This window comes from Octopus sinensis, linkage group LG8 (genome assembly GCF_006345805.1).
Source record: "Octopus sinensis linkage group LG8, ASM634580v1, whole genome shotgun sequence".
NCBI classification, from domain to species: domain Eukaryota; kingdom Metazoa; phylum Mollusca; class Cephalopoda; order Octopoda; family Octopodidae; genus Octopus; species Octopus sinensis.
In genome coordinates this window covers 95,665,186-95,688,164 of record NC_043004.1, presented here as the reverse complement: position 1 = coordinate 95,688,164, position 22,979 = coordinate 95,665,186, and the positions used below count along the sequence as shown (strand labels likewise).

The following is a 22,979-nucleotide window of genomic DNA, read 5'->3' as shown; positions in this document are numbered from 1 at the left end:
AAACTGTGAATTCCATGCCTAGAACTTTCATACATACTCACCTTGTCTCTGTGTATGGAGATGCTAACCTATCCATGACAAAATCGCAGACTACAGCATGCATGTGATCACAGAAACACAAATTTCACAACTTGTGAAGTGAACAATGCAATGTCACTTGGCACATTGTCTCATGAAGGTCACTGCTAGCTCTCACTGCACATGCAACCATATGTTGCCATCTGTTGGCAAACTACAAAACTAGTGCAGGAACTTTTTGATACCACCTCATATTGAGGTTTGAGTGTACTTTTTTCTTGACTTATAAACAACCAGTTGATTAGATACTATTTTCATATTTATAGTATATGCCTGCTCATAGGAAGAAAAATATTTTAAAATAAAGTATTTTAAACACTATACACAATAAGTTCAACAACCAGAGCTATGTATATCAATTTATTAATGCATTAGTTTACAGCTGTATAAATCTGTTTCACTTGTTTTGATCTTACTCATAACTTAGAGAGAGAAAAATATATGTGTGGTTTGATGATATTGTTCAGAATGATGGATAAAAGAAAAGAAGTTAAAGACGTGGCTAAAAGTAGATGAACAACAAAGCAAAGTTGTGAGATGTGGCTTAATACATAATTGTAGCTTATTTAGGAGTGGAGCTAACTAATTAAGTGATGGCAGGGCTAATGAAATAGTGGAGAAAGAAACAAAACAAGTTTAATTTTAAAACTCACAAACAAGGAAAAAACCCGACTGTAGAATACAACAATAGAAAGATATTGAAAGTATTGGATTGAATATTAATGAAAAGATCAGAGAAGGAAGTGTTAAGTAAATTCTGTTAAAGAGAGGTGAGCAAAAGAAAATTAAAGGATCAAATAAAGCTGTGGCTCTATCAAATAAGATGGATGTTAAACTTAGATATAAGAAGTTTAGAAGTCTTACTATATTGGTGAAAGCTATTACATCAATCGATTGAAGAAGAAACAGAATAATTACTTTCCATACCTTCTAAGAATGTAAGAAGGTATGGAAAGTATCTTCTTAAAAGGTAGCAAAAAATGGATTTCAGGTGTTTTGAAGGGAAGTTAACAGGAAGAACCAGCAGGAAGTATACAACCATTTTATTCTGTTTATGTAATACTGTCCCCCAGAAAAGTAAGATTTCAATACAATGTTTTCACTTAGGATTATTAATTTTAAAGTGTCTATACCCTCTTTAGCATACTTCACTTTTTCATACTGGCTTGAGTTGGACTGAAATATATATATATATATGTGTATGTATATATGTATATGTGTATATATATATATATATATATATATGTATATAGTATATATATAGAGAGATATGTATGTAAATGTATGTGTATATTTGCTCATTTATTTAACTATTATTGTTAACCTGAAGATTGACTATAATTTTAAATTGAATTTCAATTAAATTTAAATTTAATTGTAATTCGAATTTAATTATAGCCATGAAACATACATAGTTTTTTACTTATTATATATTGATTATTTATTTTTATACTTTTTGTGATCTAGTTATATGTTTTATAAAAATATATTTTATTTGTTATTTATGTTTTGGTTTATGTCTATCCTTGTTTGAATTGCATAACAGTGGTTTTATCTCTAATTCATATTTTATATATTTATATTGTGAAATTTGATTTGATACTAAATTGAATTTTCCCCTGTAAGTTTGGAGTTGTACTCCCTAATTTTATTATTATTATTATTATTACTATTATTATTATTATTATTATCATCATTATTATTATTATTATTATTATTATTATTATTATTATTATTATTATTATTATTATTATTATTATATACACACTAGTAGAAGCCCATTGTATGTATATCGTTGTTCAGTTTTATTTCAAGATTTCTTGCCAATAGAGATGTACGTACACATGTATGTATGCATCCATGTATGTATGTATGTATGTATGTATGTATGTATGTATGTATGTATGTATGCATGCATGTATGCATGTATTTATGTATGTATGTATGCATGTATGTATTTATGTATGTATGCATGCATGTATGCATGTATTTATGTATGTATGTATGTATGTATGTCATTCAGTTTTATTTCAATATTTCTTGCCAATAGAGAAAGAGTCAGTTTCTAGCCTAGATCCAAGACTCCTTCATTGGAATTTCAACACCATTAGCAGGGTATTTTTGTATGTGTATGTGTATGTACATCTCTATTGGCAAGAAATCTTGAAATGAAACTGAACAATGACATACATACAATGGGCTTCTTCACAGTTTCTGTCTACTAAATTCACTCAAAAGGCATTGATTAGCCTAGGGCTATAGAAGAAAATGCTTTTCCACGTTGTCATGCCATTTTTGAACCCAAAACCATGTAACTGCAAAGTGAGCTTCATAACCACACAAAATTGCTAATTAAAAGCATGAAACTCATGGTATCCATTGATTTCCATGTAAATGGATACTACTATCCTTATTAGGCAGTTACAATATCCTTTGTCTTTCAAATCCAGTCTATATACTCATGCGTAATGTTGTTAATCCTATGTATTGTGAGTTCCCTTTCAAGATACATAAAATATAGTTGAAATTAACTCAGAAATTAAGCTGCCTCCACCTTCATTAAGTTTCATTACAATGTGAAAGTATGTGCATGCATTGTGCATTTTTAATTCTATTGCTGAATTAATTTTGAGACACATATTTCATGTGAATCTATAAAATAAATAACGATAATAAATATATTTATTTTATATATGTACATGTATGTATATTAGTATAAATATATCTTTTATCTTTTACTTGCTTCAGTTATAGGACTGTAGCCATAGTAGGGTACCATTTGAAGGGTATTAGTCAAACAAATTAACCTCCAGTTCTTATTTTAAAAATCTTTTAAAGCCTGGTACTTATTCTATCAGTCACTTTTACTGATCCTCTAAATTATAGGGACTAGTGTGTATATAATAATAATAATAATAATAATAATAATAAAATGTTTTGTTTTATGCATGTACTCTTGTGCATATAGATATGCTCATATATACTTAAATGTTAAACTTCTGGAAAGTTTTACAGTTTTTTACTGTTCCAGTGACAGCTTGGATCTGTAGCCTTCAAATCAGCTTTCTCTTTTCTAGTTTTTAGAAGCCTAATTTCTCAAGATTGGTATTTAGGCAGTGTGTTACATATTCCAGTGCCCCAATAATTACAGGTAGCATTCCTGTACATGGCTTGTACTCAAGACTGTCACTAAGCCCCTGCAACCCCTGTGGTTGCAGAGGGCCTCTGCATTTGAGGGCCCCATGTTAAGATCAAAGTACACAGATAAGCCATATATATATTTTGGTTAAAGTGTTAACTGAAAATTTCAAGCCAGACAAGAAAAAAAAAAAACGAATGTGTACAGTAAATAGATTTAAAAGAAACAACAAAAGTAAATGAAAAAAGCTTGTCAACGAATTCCTTCGCAAGATAAAAGAAAAATGAAAGAAATCCAAAGCAATGAAAATAAGAACAACTTCAACAGAAAAGAAGATAAGAAAAAGAAGCAATAGTGATGAAAGGTGGGGATGTATACTTAAACATACATACACACAGAGGTATACGTACACACATTCATACATTCATACATACATGTACACACACACATATATACGTCTGGCTTTTATCTGTTTCTGTCTACCAAGTCCATTCACAAGGCTCTGAGAGAGAGAAAGAGAGAGAGAGATAGAGAGAGAGAGAGAGAGAAAGAGGGAGAGAAGGAGAGAGATGGAGGGATCTCTTAGTCACTCTGTTTGTCCCTCTTTCTATCTTCATTTCTGTGTGTGTATATATTCATATATATATATATATATATCTTTGGCGTTGTTATTTGACGTTGTTGAAAAGGTGGTCACTGTATCCAGAACAGTGGCCTTTGAACTTCTAAAGCAATAAAAAGTGGAGACAAAATCCTTTCTGTACCAAAAACAAGGTGTGCATGCGCATGCACGCACACACAGGCACACACACACACACACACACACACACACACACACACACACACACAACACACACACACACACAGATGTTTGTGTGTGTATATGTATGTGTATCTATCTATGTACAATATATATAGTGATACAGATATTGTTTACTCACTGTCACCAAGCATCTCAATTCTTCAGTTGAAACTAGTTTGTGATCGAAGTATTTTATATTGTAAGGTACTATTTTCCTTTGAATTTATGATTTTGAGAAAAGTAAGAAATTCTTCATATTTTGCATCTTTGGTATTTTGACTTTACAGTTTGAATTGTAGTATTTTCACTCCAATTGAAATATTGCAACAGCTAACAGTGAAATATAGAATTTAAAAAAGGCTTTTTCAACTGTTATCAAGTCTTTGAGAACATTCATGTCTATTTTTCAAAAATATATAATTTGAAATAGTTTGCTTTTGTCTCGGACTGAAAATTTTTTGGTATTTTAATGTTCTTGAATAAACTTCTTCGCATACAAAAGCTGAGACAATTATACTTCATAGTTGGTTTTTGAAATGCTTGCCTCCTGATATTTTTGAGTCCATTGAATAAATATTCAACCCTATTAAATATTAGCCTCCCTAAATATGAAATATTACGATAGTTCCAGCCCTAAATAAATTTAACTTGCTGTACTTTTAAAGATGTTCTTTAGGATAATGTGAAATATTGAACTTCAGATAGAATAAAGTAAAATATAACTATGAATAAAAGGTGCATAGATTATGAATTTTGATGGAAGAGATGGGACCTCAAAGCAAAAAGTTGCAGGCGGCCTCTAAATGTCATGTGATGGCCCTGCTTGTACCACCCTCACTATCCACTCATTTATCCCAAGCTTCTGCATTGACCTCTAGATAAGGGAGTGGGGACTGTATGCAGGCATGTACATATGTACGTATATATGTATACATGTGTGTGTGTGTATGTGTGTGCGTGCATGCATGCATGTGTATTTATATGTGTGTGTGAATATGTTTATGTCTGTGTCTTTGTGGCTGTACTTGTTCTCCACCCAACTACTTGCAAACCAGTGTTGGTTTGTTTACATCCTTCCTGTTTTTTTAGCAGTTTGACAAAAGAATTCAGTGGGATGTAATAAGCACTAAACTAAAATAGATAAGTGCAGTGGTCAGACAGTGCAACCATTAAGACAGTACTCCAGCGTGGCTACAAGCACCATCCAATTGTGGCTGTTGCCGGCCTCGCCTGGCACCTGTGCTGGTGGCACGTAAAAAGCACCATCCGATCGTGGCCGTTTGCCAGCCTCGTCTGGCACCTGTGCCAGAGGCACGTAAAAAGCACCCACTACACTCTCGGAGTGGTTGGTGTTAGGAAGGACATCCAGCTGTAGAAACATTGCCAAATCACACTGGGCCTGGTGCAGCCTTCTTGCTCCCCAGACCCCAGTTGAACCGTCCAACCCATGCTAGCATGGAAAGCGGACGCTAAAAGATGATGTTTCATAATGAATAATTATAGTTATAGTCTAGCTAGCACTAACTGCCTTACCTACCTAGGCCTGGCATATATACAGGTGGCATTCATGGACAGTAAACTCCCATGTGCAGATCATTTTAATAAGTACAACTCGAAAAATCATTTGATAAAATAAATTGCCTACAATTTAGACTATACTGCTTATAAAATAGTGAAAAAAAAAATGTGAGAGAGCCAGAAACAGTGTTGAATATTTAAATAACATGACCTAAATATACACCTGTTTGCATGTGTGGAATTACATGCTGAATAATGAATACTTGCTCTCTTTGAACTTTTTAATATAATTTTTATGAACACAGCATACTTTCTTTTAAAGTTAATACTGGCAGTTATCAGATCTTTAACTGTATTGTGAGTTTAGTTGTCAATGAGTTTGAGAAAAATGTTATAGATCCATTTTTGCTAAATCTCTGCTTTCATCTATAGCAATAAGTGAATTTAAATATTTATTCCCTCAATATATCAATTTCAGTGTAGTCATATTTCTCATTTTCCTCCATTATAAAAGTTTGTAACAGTTTGACACCAGCTACATAAGTTTTATAACAATACAGAATTGGTTGGCAAAGAAGTTTGAAATGGTTTTAAAGACAATCTAGAACACCACAAGTTAAAGTAGGCTTTATTTTATCCTTTAACTAGTGCCAAAATCAGGCTGAGACCAAATTATGAAACATCTTGGTTTTCTAAAATATTTTATCAGTAAAAATAAAAACAATGTTTCTAGGTGCAATGGTTATGCTTTTAAGATAAACTACCAACAAAATGATTTTAGATCAAACCTCCTGTGGGCAGTTGTATACTAGTAGTACTTATAATTTTGATTTCACTTTGTTTTTGACATAAGTGACATTTGTCAGTGGAGAATATTGCTTGTAATAGCCTGGTATCCTAGCCTGTGAGAAATTTGTCTTTCATCTGCTTATTGCTGTGAAATTTCGACTGAACCAAGGTGGGCAAAAGACATTTATCAGAAAAAAAAAAAGAAGAAAATTCTGAATACATTTTTCATGACTTCTTTTTGGTTCTTTGAACTTTTGAAAGAGATAAGGATGCTTCTTTTTCTCTCTTGTGATAATACACCATATAACTTTGACATGAAGAGAAGAATTACTTCTGAAATACAGAAACAAAGAACCTACTGAACTGCCAATGAGAAATTCGACCGATTACTTAGCAAGTTGGGATCAATGAATACATATGCCAAAATTATGTCTGCTGATTGGTAAATATTCTGTCAGAAGATGCATACATGTTATGACACGACAAGACGCTTAAAATTGCTTTAATGTGTTTAGCATGGCCAAGGGATTTGCTTGATTAATAAAGAATAATAAAATAAAATATGTAAAAAAAAAGAAAATATATATAAGTTGAAATAACATTTTACAAGGCACTAACGAATACATTTGAAACATTTTATAGCAGAATTTAGGTGAAAATAAATTGATGGAATAAACATTTAAATTTGCAACTGTCGCCATTCAGCCTCAACGGATGTAAATCAGAGTTCTTCAGAATGTATTTTATCTTGTTATCAAAGGAATATATGCATTGATGCACACACACACACACACACACACACACACACACACACACACACATACACATGTTCACACATTTTAGTGTGTTTGTGTGTGTATATATAAATTGCATGAAAGCACATAGTTTTCATTAGTGTGAGGTATGTATGTACATGTGTGTATATAGGCATATATATGTATGCATGTATATATACATATACATGTATATACATTCAAATATACATACATACATACATAATATATATATATATAATATATATATATATATATATTGTATATATACAGAAAAATCCCCGATCTTCTTTCCTTCTTAAATGCACACATGTATCTTCATACTTATAAAAAAAGGAGGCAAATACGCAAGCTGGAGAAGTGTGTATGTCCTAAAAAGTCTCACACACAGATGTAAATAGATAGAATTATGAGGTTTACCTGTATAATAGCTCATTTATTATACAATGTATGTTATTTACATGTTGATTGCTATAGGTCTCCATATACCTACATACGTGCATGTGTACATATTCATTTAGCCATGAATTTGTGCCTGTATTTGCGTATAGACAATCATATATATATATATATATATATATATATATATATATATATATATATATATATATAGGACATGAGCACTAAGTTACACATGCACATGCTTACACAAACACACACATGTACATTCTTGTGCACACATGTATATACAATCACGAGTGTGTTCATATGAGAGTGTGTGCTTGTGTATGTATATGTCTAGATGTCTATGTGCACAGAAACTTTATCTATGTGAGTATTTCTACGTAAAAGTCAGTCAAATTGATTTCTATTAATGATTACATTTCCATCACAATAATATGTTGTTATTCAGTAAAGTAACTCCACCGGCCTAAACCGAATCTTCAAAGCTTGTTCTTTCACAAATTTAGCCAAATCTATTTATCAAATGAACCAATTGGATGGCGGCAACAGACAACAAGAGAATTAGTTCTTCCTATGAAAATCTTTTACTAAAAAGACACTTTTCACAGTAGAAAGATTCTGCATTCACAGCATCATTTTCTGTTTATTTCTTTCAAAATTTCTTCTTCAATTTTTTACTTTCACTTTCAAGTATTTTCTAAATTTATTCCCTCCACTTCATTGCTAAATTTCTGAAAATTGTTGTGAATTCCTTTTAAGATAAAGGATTAATTTTTCAGATCGTAACAAGCGTTGTGAAAGGAAAAGAGGCATTAAATTTAATTTTGCCAAAATTTATATGCAATTACGTTCAGTTTATCTGAATGCATTAAAATGAAATTAAAGGTGCATGGGCGTTCTGCAATGCCATTATAAAGAGGCTTGGCTGATGTGCGGGGAATCGAAACTCTCACCCCTTGTTTTGTTTTGCACCTGGTTATCATTTGCATCTCAAAGAGTTTTCCTCAATAGCTGAGTCTGAGTTCTTTAAAATGGAAGAAATGAGATGACAGAAATGCCCGATGGCATACAGGATTTAAACAACTTTAATACCATAAAATTTAATAACATCCAGCAAAGAGGAAATCAATAGAACAAGATAGAAAAAAAACAACAAACAAGCAAATAAATGTGTATGTAAATGTGCATTTGTAGAAAGTTGTGGACATCTACTTATGTGTTTGAAACAGAAGTATATATATATTCCTATAAGTATGCAGAGGTACACACGTTAACATATACATATACATATATATATATATATATATATATATATATATATATATATACGTTTGCATGTATGTATGCCATATAAATATATGTATGTATACACATCTATATATATCTAAAGGCCAATATTTATGTGTGTATATACATATTTATATATATATATATATATATATATAATATATATATATGAATATGTATATACACACATAAATATTGGCCTTTAGATATATATATATATATATATATATACGCACATACACACACACACATATATATACACATACATACACATACATATACATATATATATATATATCAACAACCTGAGTGAAATTGTAATATACAATATTCTCATAGATGAATGTTAAGTTGTGTGATGCGTTCAATTATGTTCAAACTTTATTAAGGAAACACCACCACACTTTTAACTTATATATCTTTTATCTTTATTTCATTAATCAATATCTCAATCATAACTCTTACCATAATCTTTTAATCTACCTTGATTCACATCAGCTCTTCTACCTCTTGATATGTGCTGCAGTAAACATCCAGAGATGATATCATTGGATGAAAAGATTAAAAAGAAAAATGTTTTAAAAAATTGAAACCCAAGTGCAATATGGTTAATAAAAGTATTTTATTTCATATTCTTTTAGTAAAAATATAATAAAAAGCCAAGAAAATGAAACAAATAACAGAAAAAATTTTACAAATATTAAAGATGAAATGATGTCAAGAATAAATACAGAAATTATATATATCTGTAAATAGGATTATATTAGATATAAAGATACAGAATAGGTGTTAATTTTTTAAAATTTTAATTTTGAATTCTGAAATATATTTTAATTCAGTATCTTTATTATATTTCTGTGTTTTATTGTTTTATATTATTACTTATTTTTTAGTAAAAAAAAAAGTTTTCACCTTTATTCAGCTTGTTGCTGTTATTGTATGTATATTGGTGTGTAGATACTTTTTTTTTTCTTCATCTAAGACTCACATAAAACATTGATGAAATGGAGGGCTAAAGTGGATGATGCTGGAAGAAAGATATTAATTTCTATCAGAAACAACAAGCAAGTGTATGTATATTCTTAGACATATACACACATACATGTACTCTTAAATGCACACACACACACACACACACAAAACATGTTTATGCATATATAATTATACACACACATACATATATACACATATCTTCATGTTAAAATATTTTACTTATAATAATGATGATGATATATGTTGTTGTTGTTGTTGTGTGTGTGTGTGTGTGTGTGTGTGTGTGTGTATGCAGAAGCATATGTACTTGATTATTATTCTTGCACACACACACACACCCACACACACACACACACAGATATGTACAAATTTCACTCAAAATAAGACAAATGAGATAAAGAACAAGAACAAGAATGTAGGCAAAAATAAAGGCTAGTTAGAGATAGAAGCAGAGGGGAAAAACGTAAGTTACAAGGAAAATAAATAAATCAACTTAAATTCTAAGTCAAATTATTTAAAATTCTGTTCTTTATTAAATGCAGTCATTTGTATGCATCCATGGTTTCCATATATCACCACTATCATTGCTGTTGCTATTGTCACATTATACTGTACATATGTTACTGACAGAATATTAAATTTGCTCACTAAATCTTATCACAGTTATTTGGTATACTTAACTCTCACTTAAGTTTTTCATTCTCTTCATTCTCTATATTACATTTCATATATCATTAAAAAAAAAAAATATTATCTTTTAGTCAAAAAGATGTTCTGACTGAGCCATTTATGATTTACAATACACGAGGGAGTTCCAGTCTGTCTGTCTGTCTGTCTGTGTCTGTCTGTCTGACTGACTGTCTGCCTGTCTGACTGTCTGTCTGACTGTCAGTTTGTCTGTCTGTCTGTCTGTTTGTCTCTCTCTCTCTGCACTGAAGAGAAGCCATTAGAAGAGCATAGATAACAAGCTAGAAATAGTTACCAAATCTCATTCAAAATCATGTTTCAAAATATAGTCCTACATTATATTTGGAAGAAAAAAAAGAAGAGAAAAACGATTGGTCATAGCTGGAATTTATTCGATCTTAGGTCTGCTAGATGAAAGCTGACTTATGGTTAGCAATCACAGCAATACAAATGTCTTTGTTTAAGACGTATGGCTCCTTGTTTGTATATAACCTTAGACATCAGTTTTATATATCTTTAGATACCTGTTTGTAAAGACATCTGTCTTTCTTTAAATGACCTTAACCCTTTAGTGTTCAGATTATTCTGTCAAATGTGATGTTTGTTTATTTAAAATGGTTTGAATTAATCCTGCATTATCTTGTAGTTTAGAGATTTCAGTGATGTGATTTTTTAGTTTTAGAACGACATTGTAGGGCTGAGGTGAGAAGTGAGATCTGGTCAGTTTCAATATAAAACAGGTTAAATATTTTGGCCAGATATGGCCGGTTTGAATGCTAAAGGGTTAAACCAGGTTCTCTGTAATTTAGGACACCTACCCTTATATAACGTTGGACACCTGTTTGTATATAACCTTTGGCAGACACTAGTTTACGTTAGTCCTTTGTGCTTAGTAACATTTACTTTCGGCCATTCTATTTTTATTTTGTAGAGTGTTGGTTTCAGATGACAGTCTTTATTTTAGAGATGAATAGAGGCTTAATGGCTTCTTTATTTTGGAGATGAATAGAAGCTATGGTGGTGACATAGTGCCTATAATTTGACCATCTTGTAAACTTGTTCTTGGTTATTACTGTTTTTTGTTCAAGATGAGCTGAACGTCAAAAATGTATGTCAAAGAAAAAAATTATTTAAAAAAACTTTCTTCACAAGAGTATTGTAATATTTCAGTGATATATCTTAGCCCAAACTTCCTTATAAATAAACAAGTGAATATACTCTTTACTCTTTTACTTGTTTCAGTCATTTGACTGCGGCCATGCTGGAGCACCGCCTTTAGTCGAGCAAATCGACCCCGGGACATATTCTTTGTAAGCCCAGTACTTATTCTATCGGTCTCTTTTGTCGAACCGCTAAGTGACGGGGTCATAAACACACCAGCATCGGTTGTCAAGCAATGCTAGGGGGACAAACACAGACACACAAACACACACACACACACACATATATATACATATATACGACAGGCTTCTTTCAGTTTCCGTCTACCAAATCCACTCACAAGGCATTGGTCGGCCCAGGGCTATAGCAGAAGACACTTGCCCAAGATGCCACGCAGTGGGACTGAACCCGGTACCATGTGGTTGGTTAGCAAGATACTTACCACACAGCCACTCCTGCGCCTGATATGATAAATTTTAGCGAATTATTTTTAATGAATTATTTTTAAAGAATATGATAAATTTTAGTGAATTATTTTTAATCTTGATTAAAAAAGTTTTCATGTCTTTTTATAATTCCTCAACTGTTGTTCATTAATAAATATTTAAATGAAAATTAGTTTATTTATCTTACAAGCAACAAAATTGATTGTTTTATTGACTGAATGGTTTTATAAAATAGTTTAGCTACCTCGGAAATAATATTTTCAAGTGGTAGAAGGAATTTCTCTTAAATATTCGAAATATGCTTACAAATGAAGTAACTTTTTTTTATTGCCTTTATATTTATCACTTAATCTTTCTTCAAAATTTCCGTCCTTTCCTTTTCATTACACAGTTTGTTGTTGTACGAGGGTGAGCTGAAAATTTCATAAGCTGACTGAAGGAGTGATGCTAGAGCTGCATTAATCATGTATGCTTTAATTTCAACTATTCTTAATAGTAGCTGCGTTATTTCTTTCCAAGTAAATTGACATCTAACAATCGAAAGATAACGTTAAACGTAACTAGTAGCGACTTCTCGTGAAGACGGACAAAATTTAGTATCGTGGCGTTATCAAGTACATACAGAAAAAAGGGCTTAGTTCCCAAGGACATTCATGCTGACATGATTGCTCGTGTTTGAGAGACATATTTTTGATCAAAGCAAGACGAAACCTTATTTTTTTCTTAAACGAATAGAATAAATCTATTGATTTTATTTCGGTTAACTGGCAAAGTCACCAGATCGTCGATCAGAATACCATACATTATTTGTTTCACTGCTCTGCGTTCTGAGTTCAAGTCCCGCTGAAACCAGTTCCTGTTTTGCATCCTATCTGGTTGATAAAAATTACTGATAAAGGGCGTTGGATTAGCAGTATTTTTTTTTTGCCTTTTGAGTATAAATCACGCCACAGTCAACCTGGGTAGTGGATTTAATTTGTCACCCGCTATAACACATCCATTTGGCTCCCAATGTGCTGTGTTGTACACGAGTGTGCAGGAAATGAAAGCAGCACACTTGACTTCATTGACACTGAAAGGAAAGAAGCAAAGAAGTGATATTAAAAGACACTGTTGAATGGACACAATGCATGGGCGAGAGTATTATTATTATTACTATTATTGAGTGAAGGAGCAGCGCATGACATCAAAGTGACCAAGGGTACAAATATACGAAGCCCAGTATACCAATCATGACTACCCGTCTGATAAAGGTATCAGCACATGCATCACAACCATATGTGCGCGATGTGGTGATAAATAGCGCATGACCATCCAGGTTAGAACTTTCTTCAGGTCGAGTAGCCCATCTTGCTCAAAAAAGTACCCAATTAAAGGTTGTTTAAAAATGATGAACGAAACATCCATGTTTCCAGAAGTGAATTATTCAAACCTCAAAGAATTCCTCTCAACATATGGCTATAATGCTCCCCCACTACTTCTGCTCGTGATCAGAGATGCACATATCGTCTGCCACTAAGGGACATGCTCAACTGGTTAAGATGAAGCAACTGACAAGCAAATATGTGGTATCGAGTAGAATATTTGCTGTAGCCCTTCTTTTACACCAAGACAAAACATGTACACGATAACACTTCCAATCAGTTAAGATCAGAAGCCACGAGAGCCACTGCCTGGTATTGCATCAAGGCAAATTATTATTATTATTATTATTATTATTATTATTATTATATTATTATTATTATTATTATCATTATTATTATTATTATTATCATTATTATTATTATTCAGTTCTTCTTCTTCTTCTTCTTCTTCTTCTTCTTCTTCTTTGTTTTGGAAGATTGACGTAATTCTTCACAAAGCTAATACACAATAAGAAGAGTGTGATAAGGTTTATAATAAATAGAGATTGACATTGTTTATTGAATTGAACAATATTTCGACAGTATGTCTGTCTTCCTTGAGTTAAAAATGAAAAATAAAAAGAAAAACTGCACTGAAATACAGAAATTCAAAATTTGAGCTGTAATATTCATCGATCTTTAGACAAAACGACTTCATCCAATTTTTACTATTTCATAACTGGTATCAAGGAAAAATAAAAACGAAGAAAAAAGAAAACCGGAGACAGAACACTCAAAAGGTTTTGTGTAAATGTGATGGAATTCTCCTGTCATTTTGTCCACTCTTCCAGGGTCGAACTTTAGTAATCTACAAATATATTTGTAGTGACGCTATGCAACAGCGCGCGTGCGCAACGCCACTTCAGTTCGCGTGTGCGGGGTTTGGAGCTTTCTGGGGAGGCGGAAGGGAAGTGTCCTCTCGCGCATGCGCGAAGACCGGAAGAAGGGAATGATGATGTGGCGTTCCCCTAAAAAGGGTACAGGGAGACGCATAGCAGCAGTGAGCAGAATGACTTGAGGCACAGCTATCGAAGAGAAAGGACGTATTTTCTTCGCTCCCTAAGGACGCCATATTTGACCAGCTCAGTTTGCTGTTGAACTTGTAAGATTCTTACAAGCGTTAAAGTTTCAGCCTTGCCACATCCATACCAAGCGGAACCAAATATACCACCTTATTTCTTACTGTTATAAGAACAATAAAGAGTATATATTTTTACTGTTGCGTTTGTGTTCTTTGACTGGTAGAATCTGGAAATTTAAGCAACGGAAATTGTGAATGCACCCGAGTTGCACTCTAAAAGTACAAGAAGCAACCAATTCCCGTTACATATTTATCCTCTTGTATTTTGAGGACTAAAGTGCAGTGGAGTCAGAATATTTTTTGAGGATGTGTATTTTCAGTTGTTCCCCAAATTTGCAGGCGTTCGATATAAAATGTTCGGCAAGTTCCATCTAACTTACTGATGCCCATTGAATCTTTTATTTAATTGTTCTGTAGTATAACCAACATTAATCATGCTGTGCTTGATGCATTCTGTTGCGTACACCAAATGGAAATCCTCCTCACAGGTCCCATCTTCTCTATAAATCATTATATCTTTATATATAAAAGTGAGGTTGTGTGCTGTCTGTCTCCTACGATTTAGATTCCTAACTGCTCCCACATTTTGCGGTGCAGTTTAACCAAAAGCGGGTATCTTATAGTCGTGATTCATATCGAGCCCTTCTGGGTATTAGCGCGCGTCTACGATGAGTCTACGATTAAAAAAAAAATGTACCATCAATTTTTCTCATTTTTAATGCATTTTTGGCATATATAAGGGAAGTAACTCTCTAAAAATTTATTATTAAATCTCAGAACATAAAAAGCTACAGTAACACCCCCCTTTGTGGTTAGCCATATTGAGATGGCTATTATACTTTACATCTCTAAAAATGCTTATATAGTTATTTCCCTTACAAACCCGAGCAACGCCGGGCGATACTGCTAGTTTGTTATAATTCGTGATGGAATTGACTTGACTCGTATTGTTACTCAATGAACAGGGCTTACATTTGTTGCAGCTGTTTTTCGGGGTACAGCGTTCAGAAACTCTAATGGAGTTTTTATTTCGATTAGAGGTACCGGTTAATAGTTCTCTTAAATTTTTATTGCGTCTAAAGGCGACAATAGGCGGATGAGGAAATATTTATTTGAAGCGAGGATATTTTTCTGAAATATGTTGGTAACTTTCATGTAATAGCTTTGAAATGCCAGCGAAATTTCGGAGCCAGTTACTCATTAAAGGAATTTGGTCATAAATTTTACTTTGCTTGTTAAATTTAAGTGTAAAAGTTTGACTTTCATTGCTAATTATAGTTATGTCATTTGCGATTTCCTGTCATCGTTGATTCGCTATAACCGCGTTCGACATAATGGTCCACAAAAGCATGTCAAAACAAATACGTTTTATCCTCAAAAACAAGGACTTTGGATTTGACTTAATTGTATGATGTGGATACTCGGAGCAGTGGTGAAGATAAATGTGGGACGACGTAGATTTGCACAGTAACTCTGTCATTATTCGGCCTTCGGTATCTCTCTCTATATAAACGGCAGTTTGTCTGTGTGCGTGTCTGTGTGTCTGTTAGGTTGTGCCCTCACCCTGACCACGGCTTTCAACCGATTCTGATGAAACTTGACACACACATAGCCCAATGTCATAATTCAAAACTAACGCAGCGAAAACTTTGAAAAGTTCCCCCAGTTCTGGACAAAATCGATAAATTTGACATGGGGTCGAGAATCAGAAACACAAACCACAGACTGTCTAGGGGACGCAACTCGACCTTTTTAACTCCCAACTTGGCGAAGGCAAAATACCAGGGGATGAAAATGGTAATATTGCCATCGATTCCATTTGTACCATTGTTAAAACGCCTTCTGATCTCAGAGATGCAGTGTTCCCAGATCTACAAGCTAATTATCAGAATATGGATTGGATTGGCCAAAGGGCTATTCTGGCCCCGAGGAATAAAACTGTTCACCATATTAATGATGAAATGCTAAAAATCATTCCTGGGGATGTCTATGTATATAAGTCTATCGATACAATTCCTGACCCAGAGGACGTCATCAACTATCCAATAGAGGTACTCAATTCCTTTGAGCCCCCCGGACTACCACCACACATTCTCAAACTTAAAGTTGGTGCCCCTATAATGCTCATTAGAAATTTGGTTCCCCCAAAACAATGCAATGGCACACGTTTGATCGTTAAGTCCTTATCTCCCACCGTAAACTTATATCAATATTTGCCTGAATAATCATCATAATTCAGTGCAATCATTAACAGTACTTTCAAGCAATTCAGCCCCGAGCATCGCCGGGCAATTCTGCTAGTTTATTACAAATCGTACTGCACTGTTCTTATTCTGTATTATTTATTATTATTGGAGTCGATAAAATAAGTATCACTTGAGTACTGGGGTCGATTTAATCGACTTAATCCCTTCCCCGAAACTGCTGGTCTTGTGCCAAAATTTGAGACCATTATTTTTATTATTATTATTATTATTATTATTATTATTATTATTATTATTATTATTATTATTATTGTTATTATTATTATTATTATTATTATTGAGTGAGAGAGCAGTGCATGCCATCAAAGTGACACTTAGGTAAAATATACGAAGCCCAGTACATCTGTCATGACTACCTGTCTGATAAGGGTGCACCAGGCACATGCATCGCATCACAACCTTATGTGCACGACACGGTGATCTCATATCAAGATAAACAGCACATGACCTTGCAGGTGGGGCTCAGTTAGAATTTTCTTCAGGTTGAGTAACTTATCCCGCTCAAAAGGTCCCTGAATTAAGATTGTTTAAAGATGCTGAACGAAACACCAGTGTTTCCAGAGGTGAATTATTCAAACCCCAAAGAATCCCTCTCAACAACATGGCTATGATGCTCCCTCATGCTCACCATGTCGCCCACATATTATTATTATTATTATTATTATTATTATTATTGTTGTTGTTGTTGTTGTTGTTATTATTATTATTATTGAGTGAGAGAGCAGTGCATGCCATCAAAGTGACACACTGGGGGTACAAATATTCGAAGCCCAATATACCCATCATAACTACCCGTCTGATAAGGGTGCACCAGGCACATGCATCACAACCACATGTGGGTGACATGGTGATCTTATACCAAGATAAACAGCACATGACCGTGCAAGTGGGACTCAGGATTTTCTTCAGGTCGAATAGCCCATCCCATTCAAACGGTCCCTGAATAAGAATTATTTAAGGATGATGAACGAAGCACCCATGTTTCCAGAGGCGAATTTTTCAAACCCCAAAGAATTTCGCTCAACACATGGTTATGATGTACTCCCGTTATTTCTGCTCGAGATTAGAGATGCACATCTCATCAGCCACTAAGGGACATGCTCAACTGGTTAAGTTCAAACAACCGAGAAGCAAATGTGTGGTATTGAGCAGAATATTTGCTGTAGCCCATCTTGTATATCAAAACAAAACATGTACACGATAACATTTCAAAGAAATCATTAGCATTATTATTATTCTCTCACTCATACGCACGCTATCTTCTATCATTCTCAGCAATACTGAAGTCCACTTTTTTTTAAAATTGCAGCAGCAGTTTGGAATCTTGTGCAAGTTTAAGCATGAATTATTTAAACAGACGATTTCATTGCTTGATCTTCTCTCTGACATCAAGCATTCAACTGCAAGTTATGAGTGATAGAAATATTAACTGAGGCAGACACTGGTGACGAGTTAAACCTTATCGAAGCAAAAAGAAAAACAATTTGATGTCATGACATCACGGTCATTTAACTGGATTCACATGTGTACATATGCGTGCATGAGCGCGTGTATGTGTGCGCGCGCGTTTGTAAAAGTCAAATACCAAAGCAGTATAATTATATTTATTTTACTACTCACAAGGGGCTACACACAGAGAGGACAAACAAGGACAGACAAACGGATCGGCAAGCTGGCAGATTCGTTAGCACGGCGGACGAAATGCTCAGCGGTATTTCGTCTGCCGTTACGTTCTGAGTTCAAATTCCGCCGAGGTCGACTTTGCCTTTCATCCTTTCGGGGTCGATAAATTAAGTTCCAGTTACGCACTGGGGTCGATGTAATCGACTTAATACCCATGTCTATCCTTGTTTGTCCCCTCTGTGTTTAGCCCCTTGTGGGTAATAAAGAAATAGGTACTTATTTAATCGACCCCGAAAGGATGAAAGGCAAAGTCGACCTCGGTGGAATTTGAACTCAGAACGTAACGGCAGACGAAATACGGCTACGCATTTCGACCGGTGTGCTAACGTTTCTGCCAGTTCGCCGCCTTCACCAAAGCAGTATAATGGAAAGAATCAAAGTATTGTGGGAGACGCGTGTATGGAAAGATAGCACACTTGCCCCCTCAGACTTTGAATGGAAAGCTGCATAGAAGTGTTAGCGGTTTGAAATTTTGGCACAAGGTCAGTAATTCCGAGGGAAGTGGGAAAGTCGACTCCAATGCTCAACAGGTACTTTTATTTTATCGACCCCCAAAAGGAAAAAAAAAAAAAAGGTAAAATGGACCTTGGCAGAATTTGAACTCAGTATGTAAAGACGGAGGAACTGTCGTTAAGTATTTTGTCCGGTGTGCTAACAATTCTGCCAGCACGCGGCCTTAAGCATGGAAGTGATACACATGATTTTACTGAATGGAGAGAATGCATGGATGAGAGACAACCTCGCCTAAATAGATCAACAGAGGAGTCGACCATTCATGCTGTGTCAACGTGATTAAGACTGTGACATCTTCATGCTAACTTCAATATTTTCTCTCTCCTAGAGTACAGAATATACAATAAATCACAAAGTCTGTTATATTTGCTGATAGATGGCTTTCGTGGCTGCCATACGTATTGCATTATTGTATGTAGCAAGATCTCCTTGAGATTTTAGTCTACCAAATGATTTGTAACAGGCGTCTAACATTCAGCAATATTGTTACTACGACATTTAAATAGGTATTAGCCGTGGTCACCGTGGGTTTGTCAATTATAGTGGTCTTTTGTGTTGCTGAGCCAGGCTTTGATTCTCTATATGCCATAACCAAGTCGGCTGCTGTTCTATGTTTTGTGTGTGTGTGTGTGTGATATTAAAAAAAAACCTGTTGTTTTGTTGCTAGAGTTCACAAAGATCTGTATATGACCTTTTGGCGAGAGCAGATGGTGTGCATCATACCTTTTTCGGGTAGCTATTCATGCTTCTAAGATTCAGATATTTCCAGTTTTTAGCGCTGTCTATGTAAATCATTAGGCTCCTTGGAAGTCACACACACACACACACACCACACACACACACACACACACACACACACACACACACACACATGCATGCCTGCACATGCATGCATAAGTATAGTAAAACGCTGAGTACGTAAATTTGACATCTATGTAAAATTTATGATTTTCTGGTTTTTACTGTTCTGAATATGTTGCTCTCAACAATCATTTTAACCGGTTTTGTATATACATGCAAGTTTATAAATTCATTCCAGCAATATTTATTGCATTATAATTAATGTAATGGAGCTTAACGATTGTGTCAAATATTTAATTTTTCACGCGCGTGCGCGCAAAAGAATATTTCTGAGTAAAGGTTAAAAATGCGTCAAATCTTAATATACATATATATAAAGATTAATATACATATATAAATAAATTAGATATTAACACAATCGTTAAACTCCATTATATTAATTATAACGCAATAAATACTGCTGGAATAGATTTATAAACTTGCATGTATATACATAACCAGTGTAGGAGTGGCTGTGTGGTAAGTAGCTTGCTTACGAACCACATGGTTCCGGGCTCACTCCCACTGCGTGGCATCTTGGGCAAGTGTCTTCTACTATAGTCTCGGGCCGACAAAAGCCTTTTGAGTGGATTCGGTAGACGGAAACTGAAAGAAGCCCGTCGTATATATATGTATATATATATATATATATATATATATATATATATATCGCTTGACAACCGATGCTGGTGTGTTTACATCCCCGTAACTTTTACACCAAGACTAGTACTCGTATGGCAGGCGCTAGCGTAACGAAAACAGCTGAAATGTTTGGAGTATCAAGAAGTACTGTCTCGAAAGTAGTGGCAGCCTTTGTGAAAGAAAACTCGCCGAAATAAAACTCCGGAAGAAAACCAAAACTTTCAGATAGGGTCCGTCGGACTCTCACACGAATTGTTAGGAAGGATCACAAAAGTACAGCTCCCAAAATTACTGAAGAGCTTAATGACCACCTCGAGAACCCAGTTTCCACAAAAACTGTTTGCTGGGAACAGCACAAACCCGGATTTCGCGGGAGGGCTGCAATCAGAAAACCACTACTTTCAAAAACAAACGTTGCAACGCGTTTAGATTGGAGTAAAAACCTACAGAATATTCCCTGGAGCAGTGGAAGAATGTTATTTTCTCGGACGAATCATCCTTTTCTTTATATCCGACCATCGACCGAGTATACGTGTGGAGACGGCCAAAAGAAGCTTTTGACACTGACTATCTTCTTCCAACTGTTAAACATGGAGGAGGATCTGTGATGATCTGGGGGATGGGGGCTGTATCTTGGAAATCTGCCGGCCCAATGGCTTCTCTTCATGGCAGAATTAATGGTCAAGATTATTTAAGTATTTTATCTGATCAAATTTATCATATGGTAGCGGAAGCCTTTCCAGACGGAAACACTATGTTTCAAGATGATAATGCACCAATTCACACAGCTACATTTGTTACTGAATGGCACGAGGAACATTCTAGTGAAGTTGAACATCTTACCTGGCCACCACAGTCCCCAGATCTCAATATCATTGAACATTTATCATGCATTTTAGAAAAACAAGTAAGGAGTCAATTATTCTCCACCATCATCACTACAAGAACTGGAGACTGTTTTAACTAAAGAATGGAAAAAATTCCTTCGGAAACAATTCAAACTTTGTACGAGTCCATACCACGAACAACCGAAGCTGTAATTACTACCAAAGGCGGTCCTATCCATATTATAAATTTGTTTTAAATTTTAAGGTGTTTCCATTATTTTGTCCAACCCTTCTATATATCTATATGTATTTATAGTTGACGTCATAAGCACTTAAAATCTTTCGAGAGAATGTGAATTTTTTTTTTGGAACTTGATCTCGAAGCACATAAATTTTGGGTTGAAAACTTTTGAATAGAGAAAGTCGAGGGGTATCTATTTTTGAACGCAATATTTATATGCTATAGGAGAATTATTAAGCATACATATATACATATGTATATGTATGTATGTATGCATTATGTATATATGTATATATATATATATATATGAATGTATACATATATTCAATATATATATGCATATATATATGCATATATGTATGCATATATATATGCATATACATATGTATATAAATATGCATATATATATGTATATATATATACATATATAAATATGCATATATGTATACATATACATACATACAGACATATATATACACATATATACAAACTATTAAAAAATTATTTTAAATATATATTTATACATATGTATATATGTATGTGTATATGTATGTATGTATGTATGTATGTATAAAATGTATACCACTCCTGCATCAAAAATATTTTATGAATGATCGTATAAATGTTTCAGTCTAATTGAAGGAAATTACCCGTAAGTTATCCTCTGGTGTGTAAGTATTGTAAAAACACACAAAAAAAAAATCAAGTAAACGTACAATTATTAAAAAGGCGGAATCAATCAAAAACAGTCATAGTAACATCAACAACAATTTACTACCAATAGGTGGTCGTCAGGGAAATAGAAATATAGACAAAAACCAGCTGAGAATTTCAAAGAATTTTTGAATGCATCAATTCAAACTTAGAAGCCTTTTGGCAGAAGTTGGTGAAGTCACTTAATTCTGATTTTTTTTTATTTGTTAAACTAAAATTTTCAATGGATGCTTTCTAACACATTGATTGCTACTTGGAGGGATGGCTTGTTCTGAGTGGTTATCATTAGAGTAAAGCTTCAGAGATGTAACCTATAATCATGAGTGACGATTAAATATTTCAGGTAGAAGTAGTAGTAGTAGTAGTATAGTAGTAATAGTAGTAGTAGTAGTAGTAATAGCAGTAGTAGTAGTGGGTGAGTTCAAGATTTTTGTTTTCAAATTTCAGTTTAGTAATTGAACTCGTTTCATATGGTGTTTCTGTCTCATTAATTTAGAATTGTGAGCAAAGAAGTCAATCTCGTAAATTTGCAGTTGTGTCATTAAACAGTTAGGTTTGTGGGTAGCGAATCTGTATTGCTGTTTCAGTATGCATTATACACTACGGGGGGAAAAAGTATGGTTAAGTCAATTGACTAGCATAAAAAGAAAGTAAAAGAAAAATATACCTACATGTTATGAAACAAAATACAAC

The 22,979-nt window shown here is 34.0% G+C and overlaps 1 long non-coding RNA gene across 1 annotated transcript in view; it reads right to left on the bottom strand.

The window, feature by feature from the left end:
• Window positions 1–20,328, bottom strand: part of LOC118764459 — a 20,515-nt gene extending 187 nt beyond the window's left edge. The window contains exons 1-4 of the long non-coding RNA XR_005000269.1: window positions 20,317–20,328; window positions 14,132–14,133; window positions 13,705–13,711; window positions 1–48 (exon numbers count right to left, since the gene is read on the bottom strand). The exon at window positions 1–48 is cut by the window's left edge and continues 187 nt beyond it. This is a non-coding gene — a long non-coding RNA (uncharacterized LOC118764459). The remainder of the gene's footprint in view (window positions 49–13,704; window positions 13,712–14,131; window positions 14,134–20,316) is intronic.
• Window positions 20,329–22,979: the final 2,651 nt, after the last annotated feature.